The following is a 10000-nucleotide window of genomic DNA, read 5'->3' as shown; positions in this document are numbered from 1 at the left end:
AAGACGGAATTAAAACGACTGAATTAAAACGACTGAATTAAAAAGCTAGCGAGATGAGAAGGAGTAGAAGGAGTAGGCTACAACGGGCAACCAACAGGTAGACGGTAGTTCTATCTGAATGGGGCTGGGGAGAAAGTGCAGCCTGTGGCCTCAATTATCTAGCTTCTCTAGGCCAGTCGCTCCCAACCTTTTACGGTTACTGTGCCACCAACTGAATGTTGCTCTGCCCAGACTACCTGTACCTTTCACCAGTCTGCCTGTGGTCTCATCGGTCTTCTCAAGCTCCCCCAGTGGACAGGCCAGGTACCCCCAGGGGTCCTAGTACCCCCGGATGGGAACCACTGGTCTAGGCTACTCCAGTCAAGACAGGCTGCTATACGGGATGTTAAACAACATCGTTGCTGCTACAAGTTAGCAAGTCTTACTTGTAGCTGTGTTGCCTTGGCTACCGTTACCTTGTCGTTCTGTCTCTCTCTCCCCCTCTGTCTGTTCAGATTGCTCCCATCCCACACACAGTGACCTCTCCAAAGCTGCAATAGAGCAAATGTCTCTCTCCCCCTCTGTCTGTTCAGATTGCTCCCATCCCACACACACTGACCTCTCCAAAGCTGCAATAGAGCACCTGTCTCCCCCTCTGTCTGTTCAGATTGCTCCCATCCCACACACACTGACCTCTCCAAAGCTGCAATAGAGCACCTGTCTCCCCCCCCCTCTGTCTGCTCAGATTGCTCCCATCCCACACACACTGACCTCTCCAAAGCTGCAATAGAGCACCTGTCTCCCCCCCCCCCACCCCTCTGTCTGTTCAGATTGTTTCCATCCCACACACACTGACCTCTCCAAAGCTGCAATAGAGCACCTGTCTCTCCCCCCCCCCACCCCTCTGTCTGCTCAGATTGCTCCCATCCCACACACACTGACCTCTCCAAAGCTGCAATAGAGCACCTGTCTCTCCCCCCACCCCTCTGTCTGCTCAGATTGCTCCCATCCCACACACACTGACCTCTCCAAAGCTGCAATAGAGCACCTGTCTCTCTCCCCCTCTGTCTGCTCAGATTGTTCCCATCCCACACACACTGACCTCTCCAAAGCTGCAATAGAGCAAATGTCTCTCTCCCCCTCTGTCTGTTCAGATTGTTCCCATCCCACACACACTGACCTCTCCAAAGCTGCAATAGAGCAAATGTCTCTCTCCCCCTCTGTCTGTTCAGATTGCTCCCATCCCACACACACTGACCTCTCCAAAGCTGCAATAGAGCACCTGTCTCCCCCCCCTCTGTCTGTTCAGATTGCTCCCATCCCACACACACTGACCTCTCCAAAGCTGCAATAGAGCACCTGTCTCCCCCTCTGTCTGTTCAGATTGCTCCCATCCCACACACACTGACCTCTCCAAAGCTGCAATAGAGCACCTGTCTCTCTCCCCCTCTGTCTGTTCAGATTGTTCCCATCCCACACACACTGACCTCTCCAAAGCTGCAATAGAGCAAATGTCTCTCTCCCCCTCTGTCTGCTCAGATTGTTTCCATCCCACACACACTGACCTCTCCAAAGCTGCAATAGAGCGCCTGCCTCTCTCCCCCTCTGTCTGTTCAGATTGTTCCCATCCCACACACACTGACCTCTCCAAAGCTGCAATAGAGCAAATGTCTCTCTCCCCCTCTGTCTGCTCAGATTGTTCCCATCCCACACACACTGACCTCTCCAAAGCTGCAATAGAGCAAATGTCTCTCTCCCCCTCTGTCTGCTCAGATTGTTCCCATCCCACACACACTGACCTCTCCAAAGCTGCAATAGAGCAAATGTCTCTCTCCCCCTCTGTCTGCTCAGATTGTTCCCATCCCACACACACTGACCTCTCCAAAGCTGCAATAGAGCAAATGTCTCTCTCCCCCTCTGTCTGCTCAGATTGCTCCCATCCCACACACACTGACCTCTCCAAAGCTGCAATAGAGCGCCTGCCTCTCTCCCCCTCTGTCTGCTCAGATTGTTCCCATCCCACACACACTGACCTCTCCAAAGCTGCAATAGAGCGCCTGCCTCTCTCCCCCTCTGTCTGCTCAGATTGTTCCCATCCCACACACACTGACCTCTCCAAAGCTGCAATAGAGCGCCTGCCTCTCTCCCCCTCTGTCTGCTCAGATTGTTCCCATCCCACACACACTGACCTCTCCAAAGCTGCAATAGAGCGCCGGCCTCTCTCCTCACAAAGCAGTGCTCAGGTTTAAAACAACAACAGAAAACCAGGCTCCTGTTTTGTGTTTAAACACAATGTATTTTGACCATCCGTATACTATTGTAATAGTGATGATGATGATGATGATGATGAAATAACCCCCATTCCTCACACACACAAACAATACTCTTAATGCCAGAACCAAGCGGAGCAGACCGGCTGCTTTAGAAAACGGACACATACATTCCTACAAAACATTGGAGGGTATTAAGGTGTAGGAAAAAATCCCCAACTTCCTGTGAAATCCCTGTTTGAAATAAGAGGTGAAAGGCCACGCAGCTTTAAGGAAAACCCTGTGATGAGCACATCATCTGAACCCATCTTGGAGCTGCGAGCTGAGTGTGTTTAGTAAGGGGGCCAAGGCACGTGCCACACACAGCAGTATAAACTGATGAAAACGTATGGCTGCTTTTGACTCTGACACTCTGAAAACCACACACACACACACGGTGTGTGTGCCCTGGCAGAAGTTACACAAGACGTAATCTCTATTTCACTTTCATAAATCAGAGGCTGTTATAGTCTTCCGCTTGGTAATGTGGAGAGAGAGAGAGAGAGAGAGAAAGAGAGAGAGAAAGAGAGAGAGAAAGAGAGAGAGAGACCGTAGGGGGAGAGAGAGACCGTGGGGGGAGAGAAACCGAGAGAGAGACTGTGGGGGAAGAGAAACCGAGAGAGAGACCGTGGGGGAAGAGAGAGACCGAGAGAGAGACCGTGAGGGGAAAGAGAGACCGAGAGAGAGACCGTGAGAGAGACCATGGGGGGAGAGAGAGACCGTGGGGGGAGAGGGAGACCGAGAGAGAGACCGTGGGGGAGAGAGAGACAGAGAGAGAGAGCGTGGGGGGAGAGAGAGCGAGAGAGAGACCGTGGGGGGAGAGAGAGACCGATAGAGAGACCGTGGGGGGAGAGAGAGACCGAGAGAGAGACCGTGGGGAGAGAGAGACCGAGAGAGAGACCGTGGGGAGAGAGAGAGAGAACGTGGGGGAGAGAAACCGAGAGAGAGACAGTGGGGGAAGAGAAACCGAGAGAGAGACCGTGGGGGAAGAGAGAGACCGAGAGAGAGACCGTGGGGGGAGAGAGAGACCGAGAGAGAGACCGTGGGGGGGAGAGAGACCGAGAGAGAGACCGTGGGGGGGAGAGAGAGAGAGCGAGAGAGCGTGGGGGGAGAGAGAGACTGTAGAAGGAACCCTCTAAAGGTAACATCTAATATAGACTCTTCACACTGATCCAGTGCAGCAGATGGTTTTGTGAATGTCATAATATTAGCTGTGATAGGCAAAAATGCCTTGATATCTGTCTGGAGATACAACAGTAGTACTATGGGGGGTCTCAGTGGGTTGGAGCGTGGTGCTGGAAACAACAAGGTCGTGGGTTCGTGGACAGCTAGTTGGCTGTCAGAGTGAGACACAGCCAGAGTGAGACACGGTCAAGCAGCAACAGTGGGTGAGAAGAGAGGAGAGCACAGTAAGGAGATCTTTGTGGGTGCTGTTGGGGCTATAAGGTCTGTAAGCGTCCTTCATTCAAAATATCAGGACCTATATACAGTAACACTAGCCCCTGAACCATTCCCTAAAACCCATCCATCCTAATTTAACTGAACCATTCCCTAAAAACACATCCAGCCTAATTTAACTGAACCATTCCCTAAAAACACATCCAGCCTAATTTAACTGAACCATTCCCTAAAAACACATCCAGCCTAATTTAACTGAACCATTCCCTAAAAACACATCCAGCCTAATTTAACTGAATCATTCCCTAAAAACACATCCATCCTAATTTAACTGAACCATTCCCTAAAAACACATCCAGACTAATTTAACTGAACCATTCCCTAAAAACACATCCATCCTAATTTAACTGAATCATTCCCTAAAAACACATCCATCCTAATTTAACTGAACCATTCCCTAAAACCCATTCAGCCTAATTTAACTGAACCATTCCCTAAAAACACATCCATCCTAATTTAACTGAACCATTCACTAAAAACCCATCCATCCTAATTTAACTGAACCATTCCCTAAAAACCCATTCAGCCTAATTTACCTGAATCATTGCTACAGTCAAAAGGTGAGTGTGTGTTCGAGAGGTGACAAGCAGATTGACATGGTTAACAGCTACCTTTGACCCATAGCAAAATATTCAACTGCTTCACCTTACACCTGTTTCTTCACACACACACACACATTCACACACACACACACATCCTGTTCTGGCAAACAATATTTGGCGTAATAACACAGTGGTATTACTAAAAATTGTACCTGTATTAGAAAGAATACAATCTAATTTCTTGATTTCATCTTTCTACAGCAGTCAGAATCTAACACTGGTTATCCCCAATTAGACAGACAGACAGACGGACAGACGGATGTACAGACAGACAGACAGACACAGACAGGACGGACAGACGGACAGACGGACGTACAGACAGAATCACTGGTGGGGTGGGTGTTAGAGGTACTTCTGACCATGGCTGCAGGATACAAACATCCCGCCACCTCCCCCACAAAAACGTAGCACTCAAAATGTACAAGCTGAACAGAAATCATGTGGTTAAAACTGGAGAAAGCAGTGACATTTTGTATAAATGTCTGTCTTTTTCACCAACGTGAGTCACCCTATAAAAACACAGCAGAATATTTAATAACAGTCAGAAGATCATCAGGAGGAAGATGAGGTGGCACAGAGACAACCAGAGGAGCGAGGGAGGGGTACTCGGAAGACGACAGGATGAAGATCATCAGGAGGAAGATGAGGTGGCACAGAGACAACCAGAGGAGCGAGGGAGGGCTACTCGGAAGACGACAGGATGAAGATCATCAGGAGGAAGATGAGGTGGCACAGAGACAACCAGAGGAGCGAGGGAGGGGTACTCGGAAGACGACAGGATGAAGATCATCAGGAGGAAGATGAGGTGGCACAGAGACAACCAGAGGAGCGAGGGAGGGGTACTCGGAAGACGACAGAGGATGAAGATCATCAGGAGGAAGATGAGGTGGCACAGAGGCAACCAGAGGAGCGAGGGAGGGCTACTCGGAAGACGACAGAGGATGAAGATCATCAGGAGGAAGATGAGGTGGCACAGAGGCAACCAGAGGAGCGAGGGAGGGCTACTCGGAAGACGACAGAGGATGAAGATCATCAGGAGGAAGATGAGGTGGCACAGAGACAACCAGAGGAGCGAGGGAGGGCTACTCGGAAGACGACAGAGGATGAAGATCATCAGGAGGAAGATGAGGTGGCACAGAGGCAACCAGAGGAGCGAGGGAGGGCTACTCGGAAGACGACAGGATGAAGATCATCAGGAGGAAGATGAGGTGGCACAGAGGCAACCAGAGGAGCGAGGGAGGGCTACTCGGAAGACGACAGGATGAAGATCATCAGGAGGAAGATGAGGTGGCACAGAGACAACCAGAGGAGCGAGGGAGGGCTACTCGGAAGACGACAGGATGAAGATCATCAGGAGGAAGATGAGGTGGCACAGAGGCAACCAGAGGAGCGAGGGAGGGCTACTCGGAAGACGACAGAGGATGAAGATCATCAGGAGGAAGATGAGGTGGCACAGAGGCAACCAGAGGAGCGAGGGAGGGCTACTCGGAAGACGACAGAGGATGAAGATCATCAGGAGGAAGATGAGGTGGCACAGAGACAACCAGAGGAGCGAGGGAGGGCTACTCGGAAGACGACAGGATGAAGATCATCAGGAGGAAGATGAGGTGGCACAGAGACAACCAGAGGAGCGAGGGAGGGCTACTCGGAAGACGACAGGATGAAGATCATCAGGAGGAAGATGAGGTGGCACAGAGACAACCAGAGGAGCGAGGGAGGGCTACTCGGGAAGACGACAGAGGATGAAGATCATCAGGAGGAAGATGAGGTGGCAGAGAGACAACCAGAGGAGCGAGGGAGGGCTACTCGGAAGACGACAGAGGATTAAACGTATGTGACATTTATATGTCTGTGTGTGTGGCAGCAGCAGGGATGGTTGACCTTCAGGTTTATTTGAATGCGCAGCCTCCTGCATTTGACACCTAACATGAGATGACAAAGCAGTACACAGTAGCTGTACACACAATGCCACAATGCTACAGCTAAAACCCATGGCCCTGCCTGTCATCTTTACTTACTGTGGCACGGAGTGTGTGTGTATGTATGTATATAGTAATGACTCCATAATAATTATTTAAATGACAAGAAGAATACAAATATACATTGGTGATTTTATATATATATACACATGCACACACACACACATTTTTAAAATGATATATAATATATATATATATTTGTGTGTGTGTGTGTGTGTGTGCGTGCGTGCGTGCGTGTGCACATGTGTGTGTGTTTGTGTGTGTGTGTACGTGTGTGTGTACGTGTGTGTGTGTGTGTGTGCACGTGTGTGTGCACGTGTGTGTGTGTGTGTGTGCGCACGTGTGTGTGTGTGTGTGTGTGTGTGTGTGTGTGTGTGTGTGTGTGTGCACGTGTGTGTGTGTGCACGTGTGTGTGTGTGTGCGTGTGTGTGTGTGTGTGTGTGTGTGTGTGTGTGTGTGTGTGTGTGTGTGTGTGTGTGTGTGTGTGTGTGTGTAGATAATGTTAGACAGGGGCAGCTGTGGATGTAGCTTTTGCAAGGCACTGTATTTCATCCCCTTGGATTCAAGTGGGATTTAAAACAATCTGGTCTATACTGGTCTATACTCTAATATCAAAGTGGAAGATGTTTTTGTGTTTCTGTATTAATAAAAGTGTGATAACTAAAATACAGTCATTGCAGAAGTATTCATCCTCTTTGTTCAAGCAAAATGAGTTCAGGAGTCACATTTGGCTTAACAAATGACATAAACTATATGGAGTGATTTTCTTGTGACTAGCCCCTCCTCTGTCCCCCGTACATACAACATCTGTAAGGTCCCTGAGTCAACTATTGAATTTCAAACACAGATTCAACGACAAAGACCACAAAGCTTTGAGAAAGCCTCAAAGAAGGTCAGTGATTGGTGGATGGGTAACAATAACAAATCAGTCATTGAATATCTCTTTAAGCATCTTTGACCAAGTTAATAATGATGCTGTGGATGATGTATTAAACCACCCAGACACATCAAAGATACAGTCGTCCTTCTGAACTGAGCTGCAGGACAGGAAGGAAACTGCTCAGGGATACAGTCGTCCTTCTGAACTGAGCTGCAGGACAGGAAGGAAACTGCTCAGGGATACAGTCGTCCTTCTGAACTGAGCTGCAGGACAGGAAGGAAACTGCTCAGGGATACAGTCGCCCTTCTGAACTGAGCTGCAGGACAGGAAGGAAACTGCTCAGGGATACAGTCGTCCTTCTGAACTGAGCTGCAGGACAGGAAGGAAGCTGCTCAGGGATACAGTCGTTCTTCTGAACTGAGCAGCAGGACAGGAAGGAAACTGCTCAGGGATACAGTCGCCCTTCTGAACTGAGCTGCAGGACAGGAAGGAAACTGCTCAGGGATACAGTCGTCCTTCTGAACTGAGCAGCAGGACAGGAAGGAAACTGCTCAGGGATACAGTCGTCCTTCTGAACTGAGCTGCAGGACAGGAAGGAAACTGCTCAGGGATACAGTCGTCCTTCTGAACTGAGCTGCAGGACAGGAAGGAAACTGCTCAGGGATACAGTCGTCCTTCTGAACTGAGCTGCAGGACAGGAAGGAAACTGCTCAGGGATACAGTCGCCCTTCTGAACTGAGCTGCAGGACAGGAAGGAAACTGCTCAGGGATACAGTCATCCTTCTGAACTGAGCTGCAGGACAGGAAGGAAACTGCTCAGGGATACAGTCGCCCTTCTGAACTGAGCTGCAGGACAGGAAGGAAACTGCTCAGGGATACAGTCGTCCTTCTGAACTGAGCAGCAGGACAGGAAGGAAACTGCTCAGGGATACAGTCGTCCTTCTGAACTGAGCTGCAGGACAGGAAGGAAACTGCTCAGGGATACAGTCGTCCTTCTGAACTGAGCTGCAGGACAGGAAGGAAACTGCTCAGGGATACAGTCGTCCTTCTGAACTGAGCTGCAGGACAGGAAGGAAACTGCTCAGGGATACAGTCGTCCTTCTGAACTGAGCAGCAGGACAGGAAGGAAACTGCTCAGGGATGTTAACATGAGGGCATTGGTGATTTTAAAACAGCTATGGAGTTCAAAGGCTGTGAGGGACAAAGAGTGAGGATGGATCAACAACATTGTAATGACTCCATAATAATTATTTAAATGACAAGAAGAATACAAATATACAGAATACAAGTATTTAAAACAACCATTTTGTATTTCAACAAGGCACTAAAGTAAAAAAATAAAAATGAACACGGAAAAGGAATACACTTGAAAATTGCTGCCCAGCCGTGATCCCCAACATCTTGACAGAGCTTGACAATTACGAAAATAATAATGGGCTAATATTGCACAATCCAGGTGTGGAAAGCTCTTGGCTCTTGGAGTCTTACAAGAAGACTCACAGTTGTAATCGCTGTCGACGGTGTTTCTAAAGTATTGATTCAAGGAGCTGAATACTTATGCAACCACTATATTTTAGTTATTTCATATATATGATTTTGTTTTACAAAATGTTAAAAATGTTATTCCACTTTGACATTGGAGTATTTTGGGTAGACTGTTGACAGAAAATTTCAATTAAATCCATTTTAATCCCACTTTGTAAAAAATAAAATGTGAAGAAATGTGAACTATTGAATACTTTTGCAAGGCACTGTACACGCTTAGAAAAAGGGTTCCAAAAGAGTTATTTGGCTGTCCCCTAGGAGAACACTTTTTAGTTCCAGGTAGAACCTTTTGGGTTCCATGTAGAACCCGCTTTGAAGAAACAAAGGGTTCTTCAAAGGGTTCTCCTATGGGGACAGCCGAAAAACCCTTTAAGGTTCTAGAAAGCACATCTTTTCCTATGGCTGCACCGTCGAGTGCCAAGTAAATATGAACATCCAAAACATTACTTTAAAAAAAGAAAACACTGGTAATGAACAAATCAATTTTTGCAACAGAGACAAATACAAGGTTTTCTTGTTTACTGGCCTTGGCCAACCACTAATAAGAAATACCAACTCAAACAATACATGTATATAAACCCACATCTCAAGTACTTGTAAGAGGGGAGCTGTGCTTCCAGACCATATTGTGTATTCCATCCAAACCGTATTCATGCCATTTGTAGAAGATCCACAGCCGTAACAAAGTAACAACACAGACTCGATGGATATTGTGAGGAATGTCAATCTACGCTGCTGATCTCCACCATACAGTCGATAAGAGCATTATTCTAGCTGTCAACTATCTCCTATTCTGTCTCTATAGATTATTTCACCATCTATTCATCATTATTCAAATCTTTGTCAAATATCTCTCTTTTCACCAAATAAAGTAAATGAAAAATTGTATCCATAAACTTCCTCTATCTCCACCCTCTCTGTTTTAGTCCCCCTCTCTCTGTCTCCCTTTCCTCCCCCTGCCTCTACGCCGTCTCTCCGTCTCCCTTTTCACTCCCCCGCCTCTTGCCCTCTCTCCCTCTCCCTTTCCACTCCCCCTGCCTCCGGCCACTCTCTCAGTCTCCATTTCACTCCCCCCTGCCTCTCGCCCTCTCTCCAGTCCTTTCCTCCCCTGCCTCTCGCCCTCTCTCAGTCTCCCTTTCACTCCCCCTGCCTCCTCGCCCTCTCTCCAGTCTCCCTTTCACTCCCCCTGCCTCCTCGCCCTCTCTCCGTCTCCCTTTCACTCCCCCTGCCGCCTCTCGCCCTCTCTCC

The 10000-nt window shown here is 48.3% G+C and overlaps 1 pseudogene; it reads right to left on the bottom strand.

Annotated features, from left to right (window-relative positions):
- Window positions 1-5989: 5989 nt before the first annotated feature.
- The window catches only part of LOC135528330 (AF4/FMR2 family member lilli-like), an 8533-nt pseudogene continuing 4522 nt past the window's right edge, over window positions 5990-10000 (bottom strand).

The sequence above is a fragment of the Oncorhynchus masou genome, chromosome 5, assembly GCF_036934945.1.
Source record: "Oncorhynchus masou masou isolate Uvic2021 chromosome 5, UVic_Omas_1.1, whole genome shotgun sequence".
Lineage (NCBI taxonomy): Eukaryota > Metazoa > Chordata > Actinopteri > Salmoniformes > Salmonidae > Oncorhynchus > Oncorhynchus masou.
The sequence above is the reverse complement of the archived record's forward strand: the minus strand, read 5'-3'. Positions and strand labels throughout refer to the sequence as shown.